At 52.5% G+C, this 13,265-nt stretch overlaps 2 long non-coding RNA genes and 1 other non-coding gene across 3 annotated transcripts; 1 reads left to right on the forward strand and 2 right to left on the reverse strand.

The window, feature by feature from the left end:
• Nucleotides 1-3,562: 3,562 nt before the first annotated feature.
• On the forward strand, nt 3,563-6,528 carry LOC141577029 (uncharacterized). Its single transcript, XR_012505461.1, has 2 exons — nt 3,563-4,464; nt 4,755-6,528. It is a non-coding gene; the product is annotated as an uncharacterized LOC141577029 (long non-coding RNA).
• Nucleotides 6,529-8,898: 2,370 nt separating this feature from the next.
• Nucleotides 8,899-12,139, reverse strand: LOC141577028 (uncharacterized). The gene is made up of 3 exons (XR_012505460.1): nt 11,951-12,139; nt 9,245-9,402; nt 8,899-9,106 (listed from the first exon to the last, which is right to left on the reverse strand). It is a non-coding gene; the product is annotated as an uncharacterized LOC141577028 (long non-coding RNA).
• LOC141577032 (U6 spliceosomal RNA) lies at nt 10,442-10,550 on the reverse strand. The gene has a single exon (XR_012505463.1). It is a non-coding gene; the product is annotated as a U6 spliceosomal RNA (small nuclear RNA).
• Nucleotides 12,140-13,265: the final 1,126 nt, after the last annotated feature.

The following is a 13,265-nucleotide window of genomic DNA, read 5'->3' on the forward strand; positions in this document are numbered from 1 at the left end:
TTTGAGATCATTCTTCATTTTTGAGGAAGGCCTGTATCGCTATAAAGTTCCCCCTTAGTGCAGCCTTGGCTGCGTCCCATAAGTTTTGGGTGGTTGGGTTTTCATTTTCATTTGTATCAAGGTTCTCTTTGCTGTTGTTGTTGTTGCTGTTGCTGTTGTTGTTGTTGCTGTTGCTGTTGCTGTTGCTGTTGTTGTTGCTGGGTTTTTTGTTTATTTCAACTTTGATTTCATCATTCACCCATTGGCTTTTCGATAGCATGTTGTTTCATCTCCATGCTTCCCCCCCCCCCCCCCCCGCCTTTAGTTAGCCTTTAGTTGGCTTCTGTGACTCACTTGTACGTTTTGGAGTTCGGTTGACCCTGTTTGGAAGTCTATTCACCTATGGCTATAACTGTTTGTATGAAACAGATAGTAATAGAATCTCAAACCCATCTAAAAGAGAAAGAAAGGAAGGAGAAGGGGGGGAAAAAAAAGTCTCTATTATTTTCTTGCTTCCCTCTGCCACTCTTAATGGTTTAGATGTCTTCTTTTTACAATTTTGTGTTTATTCCGTTTGGAATGAATGGTAGTGATCACCTTTCCGGTGATGAGTGGTCTCATTTTTGTACCATCCTCCTTCTTCTCTATTTAGAGTAGACCTGTTGATGTTTCTTTTAGCATGGGTTCAGTGTTGCTAAACTCTTTTCGTTTTTGCTTGTCTGTGAAGTTCTTTACCTCCCCTTCTATTCTAAAGGATAGCTTTGCTGGATAGAGTATCCTAGGCTGCTTCTTTTTGTCTGTTTTGTTTTGTTTTGTTTTGTTTTGTTTTTCATTCAAGAATTTCAATAGATCTTGCCACTCCCTTCTGGCCTGTAGTGTTTGTGTAGAGAAATCCGCTGAGAGCCTTATGGGGGTTCCCTTGAAACTCACTCTGTTTTTCTCTTGCCTAAAGGCGTTTAGGATCATTGCTTTATCCTTGACTCTGGCCATCTTGATTAGCCTATGTCTTGGTGTGGGCCTGTTTGAGTTCTTTCTGTTGGGTACCCTCTGAGCCTCCTGGACTTGGATATCTGATTCCTTCTTTAGATTTGGGAAATTTTCAGTCATGCTTTCTTCGAATATCTTTTCGGTCCCCTTGGTTCTTTCTTCCCCTTCTGGAACCCCTATTGTGCGTAGATGGGCACGCTTTCGAGGGTCCCTTAGGTCCCTAAGATGGTTTTCGTTGTTCTTTATTGGTTTTTCTCTCAGCTGTTCTGATTGGGTTCTTTCTGTTGTCCTGCCTTCTAGGCCACTTATTCGTTCCTCTGCGTGATCTAGCCTGCTTTGGACAGCCTTTAGACCAGTTCTCATTTCAGCCAATGAGTGGACCAGTTCTCCTTGACTCTTCTTTATAGCTTCGATTTCGTTTTTGACGTATAGTATATCTCTCAACACTATCTCTTGGAGTTCCTTCAGGACTTGGATCACTCCTTTTTGGAAATCTTGATCGAGCGGGCCATCCACGTCTATTTCATGGATCGTGCTTTCAGGGAATTTCTCTGGCTCTTTTAATTGGGAGTGGTTCCTCTGCTTCTTCATAATGCTCCTATCTCTCTGGCACTGTGGCTTAAGGAGTATCAGTTATCTATTGGTGTCCTTAAGGAGTTTATGTATTTATCGAAAGCCTAGGCAGGCATAAAACTTTAAAAGAGAGAGGGGGATAGGGGGAGAGAGAGAGAGACAGAGACAGAGACAGAGGGGGAGAGGGAGAGAGGGGGTGGGGGCAGGATGTTAAAAGAATGGAGAAAAAAAGGTTTGAAAACAGTGTACGATCAATAATAGAAGAGCAAGTTGAAGCAGAATAGCAATTGAGCTGAGACGTCTTCTAAAAGCCTTTAAAAACAAATAGAAAAGATCAGAAAATAATATACAATTGTTTCAAAAGTAAATTTTTAAAAGGTAATCGGAAATAGAACAGATTTTAACAAAAGATAAAACAGAGGATTTTAAAAGACGGGAGAAAGAAAAGGTTTGAAGACAGTGTGTAATCATGAATAGAAGAGTAAGTGGAAGCAGAATAGCGATCGAGTTGAGACGTCTTTTAATAACCTTAATAAAAAGGAGGAAAAAAACCGAGAAACAATATTTGAAACCTGTGAATAACCAGTAACAGGAGATCAAAACCAAGAGAATGAAAAAGGGAAGGGGGTGGATGTTTAAAAATAATAATAATGAAAAGACTTGAAATGAAACATTTAAAAGGGATTAAAACCGTAAACGTATACGACTGTTCAAAAGTAAAGGTTAAAAAGGTAACAGAAGGTAAAACCGATGTAAAAGAGATTAAAAAAGAAAAAGGAAAAGAAAAAAAAAAAAGAGGGAAAAAAAAAAAAAATAAAAGGATGTGTTCTCCTGGAGACGGTGCGCTCTTAACGGTTTCACCGAGAAGTCTTTCTGTCGTCGCCCTGTTTCGTGAACTCAGCTTGCTGTTTCCGCGGGCCCTCTGTCGGCGCCCTCGTCTGTGCTGCCCTCGGTGCCTGTGGGCAAGTAGATCGCGCCCCCTCCTGGCACCGCGGTCGGATGCTGCGTTCCTGCCGGGAAGGAGGGAGGGTGGCTGGCCGCCTGCCCTCTCCCGGCGCCGGTCGCTCCGCTGCTCTGTGCGGCTGTGTGCTCCGCCTCGGGTCGGCGCTCCTCTCCGTAGGTGGGCTCGGGGAAGACGGTGGAACCGCCCCGCCCCTGCTGCATTCCAAAACTCGGCTCCTTCTTAGTCTTGGTGGCGCGAGTTCTCTGAGGTACCGGGGCAGATATATAATATCTGCCTCAGGCTGAAAACGAGTCTCAGTCCTGCCTAGGAGGTTGCAGAGCCCCCGGGTGCGGATTCGAGTCTCGGCCCCGCCCCCGCTCCCGCCCCCGCCCGCGCGCTGCGCGCCGCGCGCCAGGGGCTATGGCGGCTGTGGCTGCGCCCCGCCTCTCTTCTCGCGAGAAGGGCCGGTGATGGCGCCGCGGGTCTGAGGAGATGGAGGCTACGGCGCCCCTCTCCCCAGGGCACACCGGCCGTGTTGCTTTGCCTTTCTTTCCCCGTAATGGACGGGTTGGGGGGGCGGGTTGTTCTGCTCTGTATCCCCTCCCGGCCACGGCGCGTGGTGCCGCCGCCACGGTCCTCTGCCCGGCTCGTGCGGCCTGTCCCGGCCCCCGGCTGCCGGCCTGCGACTCGGGCTGGGTGTCGCGGGGACCCTCTGTGCCCGTTTCACTTGGGTCGGTCGGTCAAGGGGCGCTCCGGGCAGATCTGAGACTCGGAGGCTCCCCCACCGTCCCGTCGGCCTCTCCGTTGGAGACGGGGAGGTCTGGCGAACGAGCCCTATTCCTCCTCTGCCGGGCCCTCCCGCACTGTTTTGCTTTTGACTCTTTCTTTTCTCCTTTTCTCCTACCAGATTTTGGGCGTCTTTGTCTTTCGAAGAGGGCGGTGTTCTGTCGGAGTTCCGCAGGTGGTCTGATTGGCCGAGTGGGTCCGTCGATGTGAGTTTTGGTGTATTTGTGGGAGAGGGTGAGCTACGAGCGTCCTTCTACTCCGCCGTCTTGCTTCTTCTCGGGTTATTTTTGAAGAGTAGGTGCTGGGGATTGAACCCTGGACCTTTATTTTTTGCATGCTAAGCATGGGCTGTACTGCCTGATCTCTAGACCCTCCCCACCGCAACCCCCCCCTTTCCCACCGCCTCCATAGTACTCGATGAATCTCCTACCTAGATATCTATGCTTCCTTGGAATAGGGCCGTCGTTTTCTTCATCGGATTGATGCACGTCTGTGGATTCGTCTCGTTTCTCTCCACTGCGGTGGGTGGCATCGGGGCGTGGGGTGGGGTGGAGTGGCGTGGGCTGGGAACAGTTCTTCACGTGTAGAGGTGGAGCGGAGCGATGAGGATGGTGACTGTTTCCCCGAGTGCTCGCGCCGGGTGATGGAGGCCTGTGGTCTGACTTGGAAGAGGACTCGGGTGACCAGAACAGAGCCCGTGTGGGGTCGTTGTGGAGGGAGGAACTCCACCCCCCCCCCCAGCCCCAGCCAAGGCACTCGTACCTCATCGAGGGACGGTCGGCCGAAAACAAACGAAAGCTGTCAGAGGTTTGGGGGTGGGGGTGAAGGGGTGGGTGTGTGTGTCTGTGTGTCTGTGTGTCTGTGTGTCTGTGTGTCTGTGTCTGTGTGGTGTGTGTGGTGTGTGTGTGTGGTGTGTGTGTGGTGTGTGTGTGTCCCCGTTCCCCGTACCACGGTCTCTGGTCGAGGCCCCCCCGAGCGGAGAAACGCACGCCAGGCCGTCCGTGCTCCTGGTTGTCCGGCCGCGTGTCCCTGCCACCCAGAGATCCCGAACCGTCCCGCTCGCTCCCCTGCCATGTGCCATGTGCCACCTGCCTGTCGGCCGGGCGCTATTTTAGACCCTGCGAAGAAGTCGACCGGACGGACGGGCCGGGCCGAGCCGAGCCGAGCCGATCTGAGCCGAGCCCGTCCAGGCTGGGGTGGGTGGTGCTGGGTTCAGAGGAGTGGGGTACAAGCGGGAGGCGGGCGTCGATGGAGGGGAGGGGGAGGGGGAGGGGGAAGGGAGAGGAAAGGGGAGGGGAGGGGGAGCAGGGATGACGATGGTCTGGGGCTTGGCGTGTGGGGTGGGGGTGGGAGGGATGGTAGCCATCCTATGACTTTCTCTCCCTACCCCGCCTTTTGCAAGTCTGTTAGAGTGACAAGGTGGTGCTGGTTTCTGGCTGGTGCACACCATAGTGATTCTGTTCTTCTTTTTCCTGGTCTTTTTCAGGAACCCTCGTCCCGAGGGACTGAATCTAGTGCCCTGTGCTGCGCGGTACGACCTAGGGGTCGAATCTGCCAGGAGAGGACTTACAAGGATTTGGAGGATCCTGGAAAACTGCTACCATCCAGAATCCTACATGGATGTTCAAGATCTTGTGGATGGACGGACGGACGGAAGACGGATCGAATGGAGGCCCCGCCCCATCCCCTGGACCCCTTGGCCCAGGAGGATCGTGATGGGTCTGGAAAGGACTCTTCCGACGAGGGTCTCGGGATGGACTTTCTCGGTCTGCGGAAGGTGTTTCTGCACAAAGAGGAAGAGAGGGGCGTTCTCGGCCAGAGAGCCCGAACCGCCTCCTTTCAGGGATCCGCTCCAGTCAGGGTTGGGGTCGGGGTCAGAACGCAGCCACCGACAGCTCCCCTCCCTCGTCTTGGCTCTCCAACTTGGGAAACCCTCCTCCCTGCCCCCTCACCCATCTTCTCGTCAGCCGGCCTCCAGCTTCCCCGTGCCAACCACCTCTCTCATGCTGCCGGACTTTCCTCCTCCTTGGGCTGCCAGGAAGCTCTCCCGCTCCTCCACGTGCTTTGGCTTGGAATCCCTGACAAACACAAGCGGTGCTGGTGGGCGGGGCCGTGGGCGGTGGCAGAAGGACTCCCTTCATCTTATGGGAGCGATTTTTATCTCCATAGAGGTGGCGATTGAGAAAACACATAAAATCACTCAGAAGAATACCCATGTGTAGTATCCCTGACCTAGATCCGTGTCTGTCTGTCTGTCTGTCTGTCTGTCTGTCTGTCTGTCTGTCTCTCTCTCTCTCTCTCTCTCTCTCTCTCTCTCTCTCTCTCTCTCTCTGCCTCTCTCTCCATTTCGCTATTCTCTGTGTGTGTGTGTGCGCGCGCGCGCATGCGTGTCTGTCTGTCTCCCTTGTCTCTCTTTCCTCTCCTCTCCCCTCCTCTCCTCTTCCCTGTTCTCCCCCCTTCCCCCTCACCCCTCCACTCCTCTCTTCTCCCCTCCACTCCTCTCCTCTCCCTCTTCTCCTCTCCCCTCGCCTCTTCTCATTTCCCCTCCCCTCCCCTCTTTTCCCTCCTCTCCTTTCCTGTCCTCTCCCCTTTTATCCCTCCTCTCCTCTGCTCTTTCTCTCTCTCTCTCTCTCTCTCTCTCTCTCTCTCTCCCCCTCCCTCTCTCCCTCTCCCCCCCCTTCACTTCCCTCCCTCCTCCCTACCCCCCCAACCCCTACCTTCACAGGGCCTCATAGATTGCAATCGGTTTCCATGAAATGTGATGAAGAGGGAATGAATTTTAGAATGATATCCCCATGCCATCGAATCCTTCTTCCCCAGGGATAGCGACTTATTTGTGGTCGTGTTTGTTTTTGTTTTTCTTGTTGTTGTTTTGGGGCACATCGAGGGCGCAGGAGGCGTTGGGAGTGAGGGTGATGTTTCTCTTTCTGTCTGTCTCCTCCTTAGGACGGATTTTAAGAGGAGGGAGGACTCACAGAAATCTACCATCTTGTCTCGTACTGCAGCTGTGTTTGAGCTTCCTATACGATCTGGGCGGAACACTCCCCACCCTCACCTCAAGCCGCCATTGCCGCCCCCTCAGCCCCCTGCACCCCCGTCCAGTCCCACACTTGGGGCGGTGGTTGGGCATGGGGGGATGTTGGCGGGGTGGTGGTTGGTGGGGGGTGGGGGGGTGGAGGAAACCAGAAAACAGACCACTGTGGCACGTGGGTGACTGGGGCTTCAGGGTGAAGGAGGATGAATAAAATGGCCGGAATTAGGCTAACGGATTGCTTCTTCTTTTTTTGGCGGGGGGGGAGGGGAGGATCATTAGGTCATTCATTCATTCATTCATTCACTCATTCATTTGCTGGGGGGGGTGTCATTCGGTTTCTTATGCTCGCCCTGAAAACGGTCAACTGTCCTGACTGACTGGTTGCTGCTCACGGTTCCAGGCCTGTTGTTGAAACTGGAAGCTCTCGATCTTACTGTTTCTACTGTATTTCACTCATTGAAAGTCATCATCATGCTGGGTCTCTGAGTCTTTCTCCGAGGAGAAGGTCGGTCACGGGACTAATGACCTGACAAAATAGCCTGAGTGACCAAGAAGGCCACACCTTGAGTGCTTATGAGATAACGAGATCTAACCACCAGCCTCTATAGAATGGGTCACCTGGAGGCATCGTGACACCATTCTGAGTCTTCTGATGAGAAAACGATTCTGTGGATGGTGATCGATGCCCGATTGTTTGAGCTATGGCTCTAGAACCACCCCACCCACTCCATCCCCAAGGTGGGTACACAGTTTTGAAGACGCTAGCCTGCTGTGAATCCCCTTTGCCCGGCAGAGTGATAAAATGGCCTCTTTGCTTCTAAGCTCCAAGACCTTGTCTCTGGATTCTTGGGCTCGTCGGGGATGGGGGCCGATCTTTTGGCAACAAGCGTGCTTCAGAAACAGCGGATGCCCGAGAAGGACACTCTGCCTCTCCCTCTTCTTCCGGGCCTGAAATGGGGAGGAAAAAAAAAATCGCTTCCCCTGGAAGCTGGAGTCCGGAGCCCGCCATCCGGAGGGACTTCTGGCTTGGCCTTCTCCTGGGGTGGGGGGGGGAGGGCACGACACTGCACGTGTTCTTTGTCAACTCCCTGTTTCTCTCTTCTCGAGTTATCTCTTTGGGACGGCTCCCACACTGGGTGAAAACAGACAGACAGGCTGGTATGTCTCCCTACCCCACCCTTCGCCCCCAAATGACTGATCTCCTGTCCCATCAGAATCACCACTTGTTTTCCAACGTGGCTTTCTTGGATCCTGGAGGACTTGTAAAGGAAAAGCCCAGCTGGGCTAACAAGCTAAAGTCACAAATCTAAGTGTGATAAGTGTCCGTTTACTGATCTAAGTTCTGCTGGGCTAACTCGTAAATCTGAAGTTTAGTGTCAGTTTACTGGGCTAACAAGCTAACTCGTAAATCCAAGCTCAACAAGTGTCAGTAACGTGATCTGTTCCAAATTGATAAGCTCCAGTGTACTGATCCTTTGCTTTTTGTTGTTTGAGTCTTATTGGCGAATAGACCCATATTTGTAATTAACCCTATGAAACCTCATGTGCACGTCTTGGAGGTGCTCAGAGCTTCGGAGCAGAAGCCCCTCTGAGCCCGCCGGCGTAATAAATCTGAGTACTCCAACCCTCAGAGTGGTGCTTGTTTCTTGGCTGGCCTGTCATTTCCGTAACAGACTGATATCAACTTAGAGCCAAGATGGGCGCAGAACTGAAGGAGCTTCTCGGCTGGCCTAAGAAGCCTGTCGTCGTGATGTGGGAGGCATTCTTTACGAGGGACCTATCTGATTAAGTGCTTGACCGCCTTTTGGACTTTGAACCAACTTGGAGATAGGAACTAGGATGAGAGGGCACCCGAAATAGCTCAGCAAACTCTTCTCCATCCTTAGAAGACAGACAGACAGACAGACAGACAGACAGACAGACAGACAGACAGACAGAGTGTGTGTGTGTGTGTGCGCGCGCGCGCAGCGCGTGTTTGTGCGCGTGCGGGGGTGTGGGAGAGGGAGGAGATGACGTCAGCGTACTGGACACTGTTTCAGTGACATGGGGAGTGCTGTCAACTAGGAAGGAACGTCATGTATTCTTCAGCCTTGTGTCTGTACAGGTGGGTACACTCAGGGTTCCAGAAAGGATGGGATATTCCTGGCAGTCGTCTACTGCCCTGGCATCGAGGGCTGGCTGGCTGGCTGGCTGGCTGTCATCCAAAGTGGAGGCTCTCGTGAAAGGGACGGAACCGAGTCCCGAGGAGATGCCTCCTTCACTGACTTTCATGCAAACACAGTGGACCACAGCCTCCGGAAAGAGGGTGGGTGGCACACGTGGCCCCAGTCTGTTCTGTCCATTCGGCAAATGGCCTGGGTTAGGGGAAACCCAGCATGGCGACCATCCGACAGGCCGACCCACCGACCCACGGACGTGCTCGGTTTCTCCCAGCTCCCTGGATGACCTCCCCCACCCACCCCCACCCCACCCGCATTCCTTCACCCACCGTGGTGTCTGGTGTCAGGGCACTTGGAAGATGACTCCCATTGTTCAATAGACAGGGGCAGGAAGATTCCTATAGGACCGCAAAAACAGTCAACTGGCCATACATACATACATACATACGTACAAACTTTTTGTCCCCAGAGGCCTCAGACCTCCTCTCTCTGGACCCGCTGAACCCCAGTAACTGGCCCCCATTCAACTGCCACATAGTAGGGGTCATCCAGACGTTCTTGGGATGGTAGGTATGACTTCCAAAGGGGTTGAAGCCTTCCTTCCCCCGCTGCAAGCCTGATGCCCTCAGCATGGCCAGGACACTGCTACAAACAAACAAACAAACAAACAAATAAACAAACAAACAAACACACACACACCACCACCACCACCACCACCACCACCACCAACAACAACAACGACAACAAAAGACAAACACATGCGTATGTGACTTGGGGACATACTTTCCGCAGCCTCCAGGGACGAAGGCACTCGCTTCACTGGGTAAATCCTACGAGGCTTCACTAAAGCGCTTGCCAACTTACTTCTCAGAAGGATCGATCTCTGCCCCCATCACCCGCCATCATCAGGCAAGGTCGTCAGAATCCATGGGAGGTATAGACTAGAAGAAGAAGTAGAGGAAGGAGGAGGAGGAGGTGGAGGAGGAGAATCAGTGACATGAGGTGTGTACGACTTCTTGTCTCCAAGAGGATTGAGTTTTAAATTTTTTTCTTTTCAGATACAAGGGAAAATAAACTTTTGTTTTTTCCCCTTCCTTTCCTTTTAGAGGCGGACACCCACATGGTAACTATCATACCTCTGTCAGCAGAATGGAACCCTTTCTCTTTTTCTCCCTCCCTGACCCTTCTGGGATTCAGAAATCCTCCGTGAGGATTTTTCTATTCTTGGCAGCAGAGTTATTAGCATCATTGACTTGGAGGCAAAAACTTAGGTTTCCATTAAACTGGGATAGACATGCATGGATAAGAGATACTAGTGCTACTCGTTTTCCTTAGGGTTCCCCTGTGTCTGTGGGGCGTGTGTGTGTGTGTGTGTGTGTGTGTGTGTGTGTGTGTGTGTGTGTGTGTGTGTGTGTGTGTGTGTGTGTGTCTGTGTCTGTGTCTGTGTCTGTCTGCCTGCCTGCCTGCCTGCCTGCCTGCCTGCCTGCCTGCCTGCCTGTTTATTGTAGGAACTCTCTGTCAATGGAAGTATAGTTGACTTACAATGTTGTGTTCATTTATGACGTACGGCATAGTGATTCACTTATTCACACACACACACACACACACACACACACACACACACGTATACTTTTTCAGGATAGGTTATTACAAGCTATTGAACATAGTTCCCTGTGCTAGACAGTAGGACCTACTTGTGTACCTAGTTTGTATAGGGTGGTTTATATCTGCTAATCCCAAACTCCTGATTTATCCCTCTGCCCTCCCCCGTTCCTCCACCCTACCCTGTCCCCTGTGTTAACCATCGGTTTCTTTTCCATGTCTGCGAGTCCAGTCTGTTTCTGGTTTGTAAATAGGTTCCTTGGAGTCTTTTTAAAATGGAGTTATTTATGTATGGATGGGTGTCTTGACTTACTTTCAGATCCCATCTAGAAGTGATGGCATAGGATATCTGTCTTTCTCTGGGTGACTGACATCACTAAAGCTACGGAACGCTTCACGTATGTGTGTGTGTCGTCCACGTTCAGGGGCCGTGCTGATCTTCTCTGGATGGTTCCCGTGTTAGTCGATGTGCTGTGGCAGCAAGCGCTTGCCTTAGGGTTTTTGTCTCAACCTGAAAGCCGGCCCGGAGACTGAAAGTCTTCTAGTTGCCTCCACTATCTGCCTAGGACCATCTCCACGAACGTTTCCCATTTTCTCTCACCCTTTTGTCTTGGCATCATTGAGTACTAAAATGCTCCGTCTCCTGAAGCCCTGCAGACTGAAGCTGGGCAACGGGAGGTAAACGTCAGAGAAATGGCCACAACAGCTCCTGTGGAAACCATCCTAGGGCCTGTTTTTGGAGGAGCCGCTCAGAGAGTTGAGCCGAACACCCCAGGACATCATCAGAGGCATTTCATACTGCTCGAGCCGTTTCGATGACCCCGATGTGTGGAAATCTCCTACCAGACTGACCCCCTACTCCCGGCCCTGAATCTGGTTTCTCATCTGCTCCAATGATTAACCTTTGTGCTGTACTTTGGTTTTCCACACAAGTGCCTCTTAGGCGATACCTGACTGCTTGCTCCCTAGGCCTAGCTTCAGAAGCCCATCGACACCACCGCCTCCTGAGACGAGATACTACAACTGTTTCCTTGAACAGACCTGTTCTCAGAACTAAGAAACTGGGTCCATGAAACGCAGGCCCTCTAGGAAACTATTCCCTCCCTCCTGCCCCCACACCACACGCACGCATGCACGCTCAGACGCACGCACGCACCCACGCACGCATGGACGCACACGCACAGTCAACAGCCCAGCTTTTAATGTGTAAAACTTCCAGGGAAGTTACAGAATAGGGAAATGTTGGGGTCCAGAGTAGGCTGCCCCAAAATGTGCCCGATGGACTATGCTGAATGAAAGGGACTTCACAACTGGCCAAGGGGGAGGGTATAGGTCAGTGGTAGAGTGTGTGCTTAGCAAGCAAGCACAAGGTCCTGGGTTTAATCCCCAGTACCTCCGGTCAAAAATAAATACATAAAATCGAATTCCTCTCCCCGCCCCCCCCCAAAAGTATACACTGCTGTATGTCAACTCTGTCTCAATAAAACTGGAAGAAAAAAAGGAAAAAAAAAATGATTTAACAAAAGAAAGAAACAAACAAACAAAGAACTGCCCGAGGCAAGAGGAACACTCTGGCCCTCCTTTCTGCCTCCCTGGAAGCAGGGGAAAAAGAATTTTGTTTTTTTAAAGTCTCCCATCCCAGAGGAATCTATCAAGTCAGAGGTCTGCTTCCATGCCCTTCCATGATTCTCAAACGGTGTAGTGGGGTTTACCCAGATTAGGAAAAGGAGGGGACTCCTTTGGCCTGAGACCAGGCGAGATTCTCCCCCTCCCTCCCGCCTCCCTCCGTGCAGTTGGGACGGGGTGGCCTAAGGGTGGGGAAATTGAAACCAAAGAACAAAAGCCGTTCAACAGAGAGGAGCCGGAGGCCAAGTCAAAGGCTCTGACCTGAGCACAGAGCTTTCTGCATTTGAATGAAGCGATTGAACGAGGCCCTGCCGAATGGATCCTCCTGACGTCCCCGCCCCCGCTTCCAGGAGACAGTCAGTCGATTTGGGACCGATCGGTGGAGAAGGCCTGGGAGGCGGCGGCGGCGGCGGCGGCGGCGGCGGCGGCGGCGGCGGCGGCAGAAGCGGCGGCGGGGGCGGCGGCGGAAGCAGCGGCGGGGGCGGGGGGTGGTGGTGCGCGGGCGGGGGCGGGACCAACGGTCGCTCCAACTCTGCCTGCCTGCCTGCCTGCGGGGCTGAGGCCTGAGGGCCACGCTGGTTCCTGCCACTCAGGGAAACTTCTGCGGGTGTTGCCGAAAGATCGCCCTCCCCCACCCCGTCCCTGACGAGCCAAATAACCCAGAGACAGGGTCTTAGAGTTTAGAAGAAAAGAGGCAGCTTGATTGCTTTGCTGGGCAAAGGGGACTCACAGCAGGCTAGTGCCCTCCAAACTGTGAACCCGTCTTGGGGTTGGGGTTTCATGCTTCTGTGGACGAACAGGTTGGAGCATGAAAGGGAATCACAACAGGCGGGAGCACAAAAGGTGCTCATGATCAACAAGGGTCTCTGATGAAACTTCCTCCTAAATCTGGATGAGTGTCTGGTAACATGGGACCTCCTGGTGGTCTAGTAGGTCATCAGCCCGTGACCTTCTTTATCTGGTCAGACTCACCTGGTGGCACCAGCGCCACGGAGGAACTCGGGGTGGGGGGTGGGGGGTGGGAGGGGGCTGGTCGTTCTCCTGAGCTTATCCTCCCGTGACTCCCTTCCTGGGGAAAGACTCAGACGCCAAACATGATTGTCAAGTTGAACGATCAGAGGAAGGTCAAATCAAACAGTTAGAATCGACAACTTTAGCTGTTTTTAACAGTGGGCCTGGAGCTGGGAGCGGTGTCTGGTCAGTCGAGTTTGCTGATCGTTCTAAAAGCAAGCAGTAAGCATAAAGCCAAAAATTGGCTTAGCCTAAGTGCGGCCACTTCATGATTCCTCCTTCACTGGGGGCTGAGGCGTGGGGGAGGGCGGGGGTGGGGGACAGGACTGAGGTGGCGGCGAACTTCTCCGTGAATGCTCGGAGCCGAACTTGCTCTCTGGGCCGAGGTCTGAAAAAGGCCTGAGTCTCAGCTATGACAGATTCTCTCTCTTTCTGGGCACATGGACTGACTCGCCCCGCATCCTCCCATCCTGTCAGACCCTTTGGACACACACCTCCACCTGAAGAGTTCTTTGGCCTCGTCCAGAAAAAACAAACACACGCACGAACAAAACCAAACGAGCAC

Source organism: Camelus bactrianus, unplaced genomic scaffold (assembly GCF_048773025.1).
Source record: "Camelus bactrianus isolate YW-2024 breed Bactrian camel unplaced genomic scaffold, ASM4877302v1 HiC_scaffold_5, whole genome shotgun sequence".
Taxonomy (NCBI): domain Eukaryota; kingdom Metazoa; phylum Chordata; class Mammalia; order Artiodactyla; family Camelidae; genus Camelus; species Camelus bactrianus.